Source organism: Oncorhynchus kisutch, linkage group LG21, assembly GCF_002021735.2.
Source record: "Oncorhynchus kisutch isolate 150728-3 linkage group LG21, Okis_V2, whole genome shotgun sequence".
NCBI lineage: Eukaryota > Metazoa > Chordata > Actinopteri > Salmoniformes > Salmonidae > Oncorhynchus > Oncorhynchus kisutch.
In genome coordinates this window covers 4,034,143-4,045,077 of record NC_034194.2, presented here as the reverse complement: position 1 = coordinate 4,045,077, position 10,935 = coordinate 4,034,143, and positions in this window count along the sequence as shown.

Here is a 10,935-nt window from a genome sequence, read left to right as displayed (position 1 = left end):
AAACGCTTGGATTGCTTTCGCTGAAAAGCATAATTAAAAAATCTGACACGACAGGTGGATTAAAGCATTCAACAACTGAAGCTTTCAAATCCGAGCCTGTAGCAAAATGTACTATATTGTGCTTCTTCATGAGTTTCTGAAAAGTATTATTAAAAAATTATTTTCCGCCATCAGTCTGCACTTTCTTGGGGGCTCCTCCTTCCTTCAAGATAGAGTCAAAGGCCCGGGTCACCTCTGCACCAGTCTTGTTTTTTAAGACCCTGACAAAAGCTATTTTAGAGAAAATATCTATAACCGTTAGCATGTAGCGATTTCCATAATTTTTAACTGCAAGGGCCTGCATGTCACATAGATCAGCCTGAAATTGGGACAATGGTTGGGTAGAAAAAACTCTATTTCTTGGAAATTGTTTTCTTACAGGTTTATGTAGAGTGTGTGCATCCTGCTCTGATAGCCACTCATTCATTTTAGCATCGCTTAACCGGCTACCTGTTTCTTTGGCTAAACCTCGCTGTAAACATTCCTTGCCCCCCATAAGACCCAGGATTAGAGGGATTATAATAAATGTTTTTCAACATCTGCTCTGCCATCCTTCTTGCCTCTCTGAGGTACAATAACGTTAATGAGCCACTTTCAAATAACGACAACATTTCATTTTCATTTTGGGGATTTTTATTTTCAAGAAAACATTATGTTTTACGTATACAGACAATTCAGAATTCGTTGCAGGATACATGTCCCCGTTTTCTCAATGATCGCATCATGCAAAACCTTGTATATTTGGTTTAGATTAACAGATTTGTTTCACTGAATTTTTACAACACACACATCCGCTATAAAAGTATATAAACAACAAATATGATACATGTTACAATTAAATGGTGTTTCAAACAAATAAAGTACAATCTTAGACAAGGTTGTTTCTAGTTCTTCAGAATCACCACCAAGCCGGGTTACCATTTGTGTCCATTGTAGACACTCGCCCGCATGTCGTACATGATTCATGATTTGTTCCATTTTCAACAAACGCTCTACATTAGTCCCGGAATTGTGGGTTGTGTAGAACGATACATTGTTCACTTTATTTTCAATAATTTGATGCATAACATTTGTAAGTTCTCTCAAAATATTTTATTTATTTATTCTCTCTAACATCGTAAACACATAGTTACCCATTGCTTTACATCTAAATAACAAAAATGTCACTCGGTCTCTTGAGGTTTATTGAGCCAGAAAGTCATCACATCAGCCACCACAGCCTCCCTGTATTTGTTATCGTCCACCAGGGTGTGTCGGATTTCTTTGAGTTTCTTGTGGATGTAGATCGCCTCTTTCATGTAGGAATGCCTTGGTTACCCCGTAAACTCTGGGGGTAGACGGCACAAGGCCCATAGACTCCAGGGCTCTGACCAGCGATGGTATAAACCTGCAGGACCAAAGTCTTTTCACCAGCGCCTCAAAATTGTTAAAGAAGTAGTATCTTGGGGGGTCGTATAGGCATGGATGCCTGCGCTGGCTGGGGTGATTAATCTCACAACCGATGCATTTTTCTCGTATATATTCTCCAATCACCACGTCTAAAAGCGTGGCTACAGAGGCCTTGATGGTGTCCACAAAAATAGTACTGACCACACCATCAAACACGTCCTCAGGCTGTGTACATGTAGGGGGTGTCGCGGGTCTTGCCAGGGGGTAGTAGAATGTTGGGCTGCGCAGCATACAGTCCTTAGTGTCGGGCCCCCATGACGTTTCGGAGTTCTGGTATGCGGTAGGAATATCCATGGTTAATGCGTAAGTGAAGAACTGTAGGTTTTAAGGACCCTTCTTTTATTGTTGAACCAGCCCTCGGGGTATCTGGGCGTGGTTAACGCAGTCGCGTACTTTTCTCCGTGGGTTGACCCTTCTGACGATGTACCTTCTTGGGGCTGCTTTGAGTCGTAATCCTCCGGATTCGTATATATTATGCACTTCTTTAGCCGAACAATGCTCTGGCGCTGTTGGCTCTGTACAAACAGAGTGTCCAACAACTCCAACATTTTCAATTCCATTAAAGGCCAACTTTTAAAAGGGATAAGCATGCGCAACCTAAAATCACAGACCAAACCGCCATCCCGGATTTCCTTGGTGCTGATATAGAACTCCACGCAGCCACAGGGAAGTCCATTCTTTCTCTGTATTTTCACCTGGCGAAATACTCTTCCGGAGGAGTCAGGGGTACCTTCCCAACGGGTCTCGTAGCGTGTGAACAAGCTGTAACCCTTGGTGATACGTCTCAGTTCGGGACACAAAACCTGGCGAAAAACCGTCTAGTCTTCAACCCCATAGGCCACTCCTAATGTCTGGTCGGTATATTCTTCTCCTTCGGCTACCGTATAGAGTTTCACTCTACAGGCCAAGTAATCAAACAGATACCCCCATTGCTGCCCGTTAGACATCGGCACTTCATCTTTCAGCGCAGTTGCTTGCGGTATCTGGGTTCTATACACATTTAGAAACCGCTTTTTTGGAGCATCGTATATTGCGGCTGTATACTTTGCCCTTTCTCTATGTTTCAGCCGCGGTCCTGCTTCAGTTGCTACAGTCATCACAGCTTTGCCACTGATCGCAAAATCCATGTTTAAAAATAGTGTTTACTGTTCTGGTTTCGCACGCCTTGTTCGGGACATTTATAATGCATATGCCACAGTCCAATACCCCAGGACATTCCTGCTTCATCAGATAACAAACATAAGGGCGATAAAACTGGGGGTGGGGGACATACACGTTCCAAAAGTTCAAACACTCAACCCCCCCAGTTCAACCAGTCCCCTAGACATCAATCACCATGACTACTTCAAAGGATGCCATATAGATATAAAATAACACACACCCTCTAACACGTGACCACAGGAACAGGGGGGACGGGCCGGAGGCCCATATTTAGACATGCACACGTCATCATGACACAGGGTCATCAATCAATCACTTTGACGCGTGCCGTCTACTTTAATCTCTCTGTTGTTGAACTGATGTTTGGTGTTAAAGCGAAAATGTGCAATTGCTACATCCATATTGTGACTTTAATTATTTATTTATAGCCATTGATTCTTGAAGAATATAACACATGCCTCATGAGCTTAGTTCAACTGTTGTACCTCAACAGACCCCCAAATAAGCTTTTTATGTTTAGAAACAATGTAACAACTGCAGTTTGCCTGGTTGTGTGGGTTTTGTAAACAACAACAAAATGGCTGCCCAGAGCCTTGGTTTGGTAAACAGATGAGGAAGGGGGAAGGAGAAGTCTAACCACTCTCACATTCATAGAGAAAGCAGCTATTGGAGCAACTGTAACCCAACACTTAGCGACCTCGTCAAGAAGTTCCGACAATCTTGGCATAACAGTTATAAGGTGTTGGCTTGACAGTCACTGGACCCAGGTTTGAGTTCAGCTCAGGGCTACCTCCTGAATTCACTACACTATGAATACAAAGACTGGCCATCCATGACTTCAAAATTATTGTTTTAAACAGATTGAGGCTATATACTGTAGTATATTCTATAATTGCCAGTGAAGATTTCCTGTGGGGGAAAATTATTAGAGCTGGTTAAGTCATTGTATAATATTCAGCCAATTTTTTTCATGCCATTGCATTAAAGGCAAGACCTTTAAAATACCTAGATTCAATTACATTCATGAATTTGTTTTAAACCCTCCTCAAAGTTGGTGCCTTGACGGATTTGTAAAAAATGGTTTGTCATGAAACCCTTATTTACATTTATTTAAATGTGACCTTTATTTAACTAGGCAAGTCAGTTAAGCACAAATTCTTATTTACAATGACTGCCTACCCCGGATGACGCTGGGCCAATTGTGCGCCACCCTATGGGACTCCCAATCACGGTCGGTTGTGATACAGCCTCGATTTGATCCAGGGTGTCTGTAGTGACACCTCAAGCCCTGAGATGCAGTGTCCGCTGCGCCACTCGGGAGCCCCAAAATCATGTTCTAGTGTTGTCCCCAACTAAAATACATCTTGGTTAACCAAGAGTCATCTGTAATTTCTACCAATCACCCCATGTGTTTTTATAAAAATCTATATGTACTGAACGTAATGATGCTTTAAGCACGCTGTTTGATTAAATAAATAAGACACAAATGACTAGATGGAGCTGGTCATCAATATAACCTGACTAGATGGAGCTGGTCATCAATATAACCTGACTAGAGGGAGCCGGTCATCAATATAACCTGACTAGATGGAGCCGGTCATCGACACAACCTTTTTTATTTATTTATTTTACTCTGCAAGTCAGTTAAGAACACATTCTTATTTTCAATGACGGCTTAGGAACAGTGGGTTAACTGCCATGTTCAGGGGCAGAATGACAGATTTGTACCTTGTCAGTTCGAGGATCCGATCTTGCAACCTTTCGGTTACTAGTCCAATGCTCTAACCACTAGGGTACGCTGCCGCCCCAACTTAACCAGGAGAACCCCCCCCCCCCCCTCCCCTGCTGGAATTCGTAAATTCTGCCGTTCTGCTCCTGAAGTGTTCACTAATAGACTAATACACTAGTAATAGCAACCTTTTCCAGTTGGAGTGGCACATCTTGCGGGGTCAGGTCTGCGTGGTCTGCCAGGGGCCGTTTCATTTAGTATCCGTTTGGGTCGGAATGGGGAATGATTGTATTTTCCCATAGTATGTTTTACCGAAGTTGACCGACTGAAAGGGAGTGTAACTTTATGACTATTGTTGGATTCTAAACTTTGAACATTGAGATTTTAAAGACATGATAGATCAGACGCAGAGTATATAACGGAGTGAGAACTGTAGAAAGACAGAGTGGCTGTGGAATGTGGTGGACGGGAGGAGATCACAGGATTGCTATAAGGGAAGCGGATGGACATCTGTGGATTAGGCGGAGGAGGGGTTGAGGTCAGGAGGTCAGGTCAGATCCCCTGAAGGGAGTTATGAGTTTAGTATCCTGTTACCCTTTTCCTGTCGAACCATAAGATGTAAGGATTGTAGAGAAGGAGGAGTGTCCAAAGTGGGGTATATATACTTGTGATGGTGAGAACATGTTTTTGTCTGAACTACGGCTGGAACGACCCTTTGGGAATATTTAAACTTGGTTAAGCTTCTCTAGTGTCCGTGAGTTATTTACTTACGGACACTCACTTACTCAAAATTAGAACCTAACACTATAATTAGTGTTCCCTGAAGGAGGGAAATGAGGTACAACACCTGTTTGACCCTACCCCTTCCTGGGTCGGTGAAGAGCGGTATTAAACTTAAGGAATAAATCAGAGTCTCACGCTCATCACCTGTAGAAGGCGGGGCTTCCAACGAGGTGTGAATTTAATAGTAAGTTGTACCTAGTTTATCTCCTTCAGGGAACAGTAGTTATAGACATAACGTTACGCTTGTCATATGATGAACTTCAACTTAAATACTGGATCTTGCTGTTGGATAGTTTTTTTGTATTCTGAAATGCACTCGAACTATGTATCATTTAGTGGCTCCTTATGGTGCGCTTGGAAAACAGTTTTCGTGGAAACAGAAATACTAAATAATTTCAGAGTTTGCTAAATCCAATGGTTTTTAACTGAGAGTAATTTTGTAATCCAAGATGGCATAGCAGTAAGACGTGTTTGTTGTAAATGTTATGTTTTTTTTTGTATTTTTGTATATATTACAATCTCTTTTTCCATTTTAAAATTAAATATACCTTCCGGCAGCCCGCCTCACCCAATGTGATACGGATCTGCCATATTTTTAGACCGTATACCTAGAACCTCCATCAGAAGCTAACCAGCTAATTATCTACTAGCTGTTTAGTCATTGTTAGCCACTGCTAGCGGCCTTTATCTTTTTTAGCTCAGACACCAGCCGCTTTTAGCTTGTCAGTCTACACAGCGCGATATCATCCATGAGCATATCGGACTGTTTTTCTCCACCACATCACCATATTCCTGCCGTAAACTCTGGACCATTACACTGGATAATCACAGCTAGCTAGCTGCTACCGAGTGGCCCAGCCCCGAAGCTAGCCTTGAGCAACTTTTCAGAGAAGTCAAGAACCAATACACAGTCAGTTAGGAAAGCAAAAGCTAGCTTTTTCAAACAGATATTTGCATCCTGTAGCTCTAACTCCAAAAAGTTTTGGGACACTGTAAAGAATAAGAGCACCTCATCCCAGCTGCCCACTGCACTGAGGCTAGGAAACACTGTCACCACTGATAAATCCACGATAATCGAGAATTTCAAGAAGCATTTCTCTACGGCTGGCCATGCTTTCCTCCTGGCTACCCCAACCCCGGACAACAGCTCCCCACCCCCCGCAGCTACTTGCCCAAACATCCCCAGCTTCTCCTTCACCCAAATCCAGATAGCTGATGTTCTGAAAGAGTTGCAAAACCTGGGCCCGTACAAATCAGCTAGGCTAGACAATCTGGACCATCTCTTTCTCAATTTATCTGCCGCCATTGTGGCAACCCCTATTACTAGTCTGTTCAACCTCTCTATCGTCAGAGATTCCTAAAGATTGGAACACTTCTGCGGTCATCCCCCTCTTCAAAGGGGGTGACACTCTAGACCCAAACTGTTACAGACCTATATCCATCTTGCCCTGCCTTTCTAAAGTATTCAAAAGCCAAGTTAACAAACAGATCACTGACCATTCACTGACTATTTTGTATCCCACCATCTTCTCCGCTGTGCAATCCAGTTTCCGCGCTGGTCACGGGTGCACCTCAGCCACGCTCAAGGTCCTAAACGATATCATAACCTCCATCGATAAGAGACTATACTGTGCAGCCATCTTCATCAACCTGGCCAAGGCTTTCGACTTGTCAATCACCGTATTCTTATCGGCAGACTTAACAGCCTTGGTTTCTCAAATGACTGACTCTCCTGGTTTACCAACTACTTCTCAGACAGAGTTCAGTGTGTCAAATTGGAGGGCCTGTTGTCCGGACCTCTGGCAGTCTCAATGGGGGTACCACAGGGTTCAAATCTCTGGCCGACTCTTTTCTCTGTATATACCAACAATGTTGCTCTTGCTGCGGGTGATTCCTTGATCCAGCTTTACGCAGATGACACCATTCTGTATACATGTGGCCCTTCTTTGGGCACTGTTAACAAACCTCGCCCAATTTTTCAGTTTTTGATTTGTTAAAAAAGTTTGAAATATCCAATAAATGTCGTTCCACTTCATGATTGTGTCCCACTTGTTGTTGATTCTTCACAAAAAAATACAGTTTTATATCTTTATGTTTGAAGCCTGAAATGTGGCAAAAGGTCACAAAGTTCAAGGGGGCCGAATACTTTCGCAAGGCACTGTACATTTAGGGCCAGGCTTCATTTTGGGCCTACTTTTTTTCACGGTCGCTGCACTCAGAGCGAGCTACGGTCAAGCGGGGCATCTCGTTGAACTCGGCACGGCCTACAGAATATGGAAATGCCATTGCAGGCTCTGTGTGTCTTTAAGCACCGCACTTTGTCACTCCATCCTTGTTGTGTGTGTGTGTGTGTGTGTGTGTGTGTGTGTGTGTGTGTGTGTGTGGTGTGTGTGTGTGAGAGCTTTTCTTTGACATCTGTTGGGAGAAATGACTGACTTACAGTTCATGGGGGTTGCCTAATCACACATATGAAGTTTTGAAAAGATCTCACCTTTTTAACCCTTGGAAACAGCACCTATGACACCATTTTAAGGCACTTCTGGTTTACACAGGAAGCTGAAAGTGAACACATATCCTCCTTGGGGTAGGCAATTATATAATTTTGAGTTTTAAGTCTTTATGTTAAGAACTGACTTATTTACGGAGTGTTTAGTGAGTGTGTGTTATTTCAGAAAATCACAGAAAATCACAGAAATATCGCAGAGCTCCAAAGCACACTTTAAAAAGATTCGTATGAACACGCTGCAACTGGATCTGTTTAAAAAAACAAACACCTATTTTTGAACATCACCAATTTGACATTGTACGATTTCTCTTAAATGACGATAGATAAATGGCTGGTTCTTTTTTTTATTGACACCGGAGGCTCCTTGACTTTGACGTGAATCGGAAAAATTATTGCTCTATTTTCATTTTGGACCTTTAATCCCAGAAAAATGGCCATAACTCAAAAGGCCTAGACGCCATCTTGTTCGGGGCCAACTGCCCATTATGCCAAACCTATGCTCACCAAGTTTCGTCTTCGAAGTCTTTTCCGTTTTGGAGATAAGGCCACGTCGTGATTCGTGATATTTTGTACATTTGCAATATGATTCCATTCGCCCTCTTGTGGGATTTATCGGGACAGCGGAAAAATGACCAAAATTTGATTATTTTATAAAACGGAAACCGAATGTCCGAGAGAGTTGGTTTGATGACTTCCCAGTAGATCCGGCCCTGCCGCACGGCCCGACACCGTCCGCGAATTTTACAAACGTTTTCGGACGTCTGGTAAGGGACCGTACATTTGCAATATGGACTTTCTCACTAACCATATGGCGAATGTCAAAATGTTCCCGTAATGTATGGACGTGACACCATGGTGGAAACATGGTGGAAGGACCTGGATTAATTGAAATGTAAGAAAACCAACACCACCTGAAAATTGATTAATTTCATACACACATGCAATTAACATAATTCATACACATTTGACATCAGTCCTCATTCAATTCGAACAATGCTTAACTACAAAACAGAGTAAAAGCCATTGGAAGCAAGTCATTTTTGTAATATTGTTGAGATTAGTAAAAATGCTATGCAAATTGCCATTCCTTAATGGCATAGCTGGTATGACCCTCCTGACTTCTCAACTGTCTGGTAGAGTTGGGTTATTTCCAAAATAAACATCAAGTTGAAAATAATTAAAAACGATTGGAAATTCAACATGTGTTTCAAAAAGGGACAGTTAAAGAACCATATTCGTAAGGTTCTAGTTGAAACCAACAAGTTAGCTATTATAAGATTCAAAACTAATGGCAAGCATTAGAAGCCAGCCCTGAAATGCAAAATGTGAAACTGAAGATCTTTAGACTTCAAGACAACAAAATGAGACTTGGAAGGATGGCCTTGCGAAACTACAGGACACATCATGGCATATGTCATTTGGCCACTGCATAAGAAAATTGACAGTCAGGCAGTTGATAAGACGGTACATCTTTATGCTGTATGTTCTAATGGCATTTCATTGGAACATTCCATAGACTTGTACAAATGTCCATCTGAACTGAATTATGAAATAATTATTCAAGTTGAGGGAGACAGTTACATCATTGAGACACATAATATTTGCCAGACATCACCTTGCACAGTATTCTGACCCAATCATATAGTTTGTATAGTTTGTTATTGTCTCAGATTCCAGAGGGACCTGTTAGCACTAACATGCAAGGCTCTGTAATAATGACACTTATATCACTCTACCAATTAGAGGTGTCAAACAAGAACACACACACACACACACACAGTAAGCCAGACACAAACAAACAAACACACATCACACTACCAATTAAAGGTGTCAAACAAGAACACACACACACACACACACACACACACACACACACACACACACACACACACACACACACAGTCAGCAAGACACAAACAAACACACACACACAGTCATCCACACACACACACACACACACACACACACACACACACACACACACACACACACACACACACACACACTCACACTCACTCACACACACACACACACACACACACACACACACACACACACACACACACACACACACACACACACACATCTAGTACACTGTCATTCCACCTCTCTAGTCCCCATGATTCTCAGAGAGCATATTGCATCAGCAAAACTCAATCTGTGCTCTGTGACTGATGTCACTGGGACTATATTCACTACTGTGTAACTCTTTAATGATGTTAGGTTTACTTTTTTAAGTTTCTGACACCAGAGGGTCCTGTTATCACCTGTATACAAGGCTTAGGAACAATGAGTTCCAAAACTCTTAAGAAAAAAACAATTAAAGGTGTTGGAGACACACAAATGCTTTCCTCCAGGGCCCCAATAAGGCCCCAATACAGCATAAACATTCAAAGTGAACCTAAGTACAGCTCTATTGTCATTTGTGTGAGTGTAACAGTGTTAGTGAGAGCAGTGGTAGTGAGAGCAGTGGTAGTGAGAGTAGTGGTAGTGAGAGTAGTAGTGAGAGTAGTGGTAGTGAGAGCAGTGATAGTGAGAGTAGTGATAGTGAGAGTAGTAGTAGTGAGAGCAGTAGTAGTGAGAGTAGTGGTAGTGAGAGTAGTGGTAGTGAGAGTAGTGGTAGTGAGAGCAGTGGTAGTGAGAGCAGTAGTAGTGAGAGTAGTGGTAGTGAGAGTAGTGGTAGTGAGAGCAGTGGTAGTGAGAGCAGTGGTGGTGAGAGTAGTGGTAGTGAGAGTAGTGGTAGTGAGAGTAGTGGTAGTGAGAGTAGTGGTAGTGAGAGCAGTGATGTAGTGAGAGCAGTGTTAGTGAGAGTAGTGTTAGTGAGAGTAGTGGTAGTGAGAGTAGTGGTAGTGAGAGTAGTAGTAGTGAGAGTAGTGGTAGTGAGAGCAGTGGTAGTGAGAGCAGTGGTAGTGAGAGCAGTGGTAGTGAGAGCAGTGGTGGTGAGAGTAGTAGTAGTGAGAGTAGTGGTAGTGAGAGTAGTGTTAGTGAGAGTAGTGGTAGTGAGAGTAGTGGTAGTGAGAGCAGTGGTGGTGAGAGTAGTGGTAGTGAGAGTAGTGGTAGTGAGAGTAGTGGTAGTGAGAGCAGTGGTAGTGAGAGCAGTGGTAGTGAGAGCAGTGGTAGTGAGAGCAGTGGTGGTGAGAGTAGTGGTAGTGAGAGTAGTGGTAGTGAGAGCAGTGATGTAGTGAGAGCAGTGTTAGTGAGAGTAGTGGTAGTGAGAGTAGTAGTAGTGAGAGTAGTAGTAGTGAGAGCAGTGGTAGTGAGAGCAGTG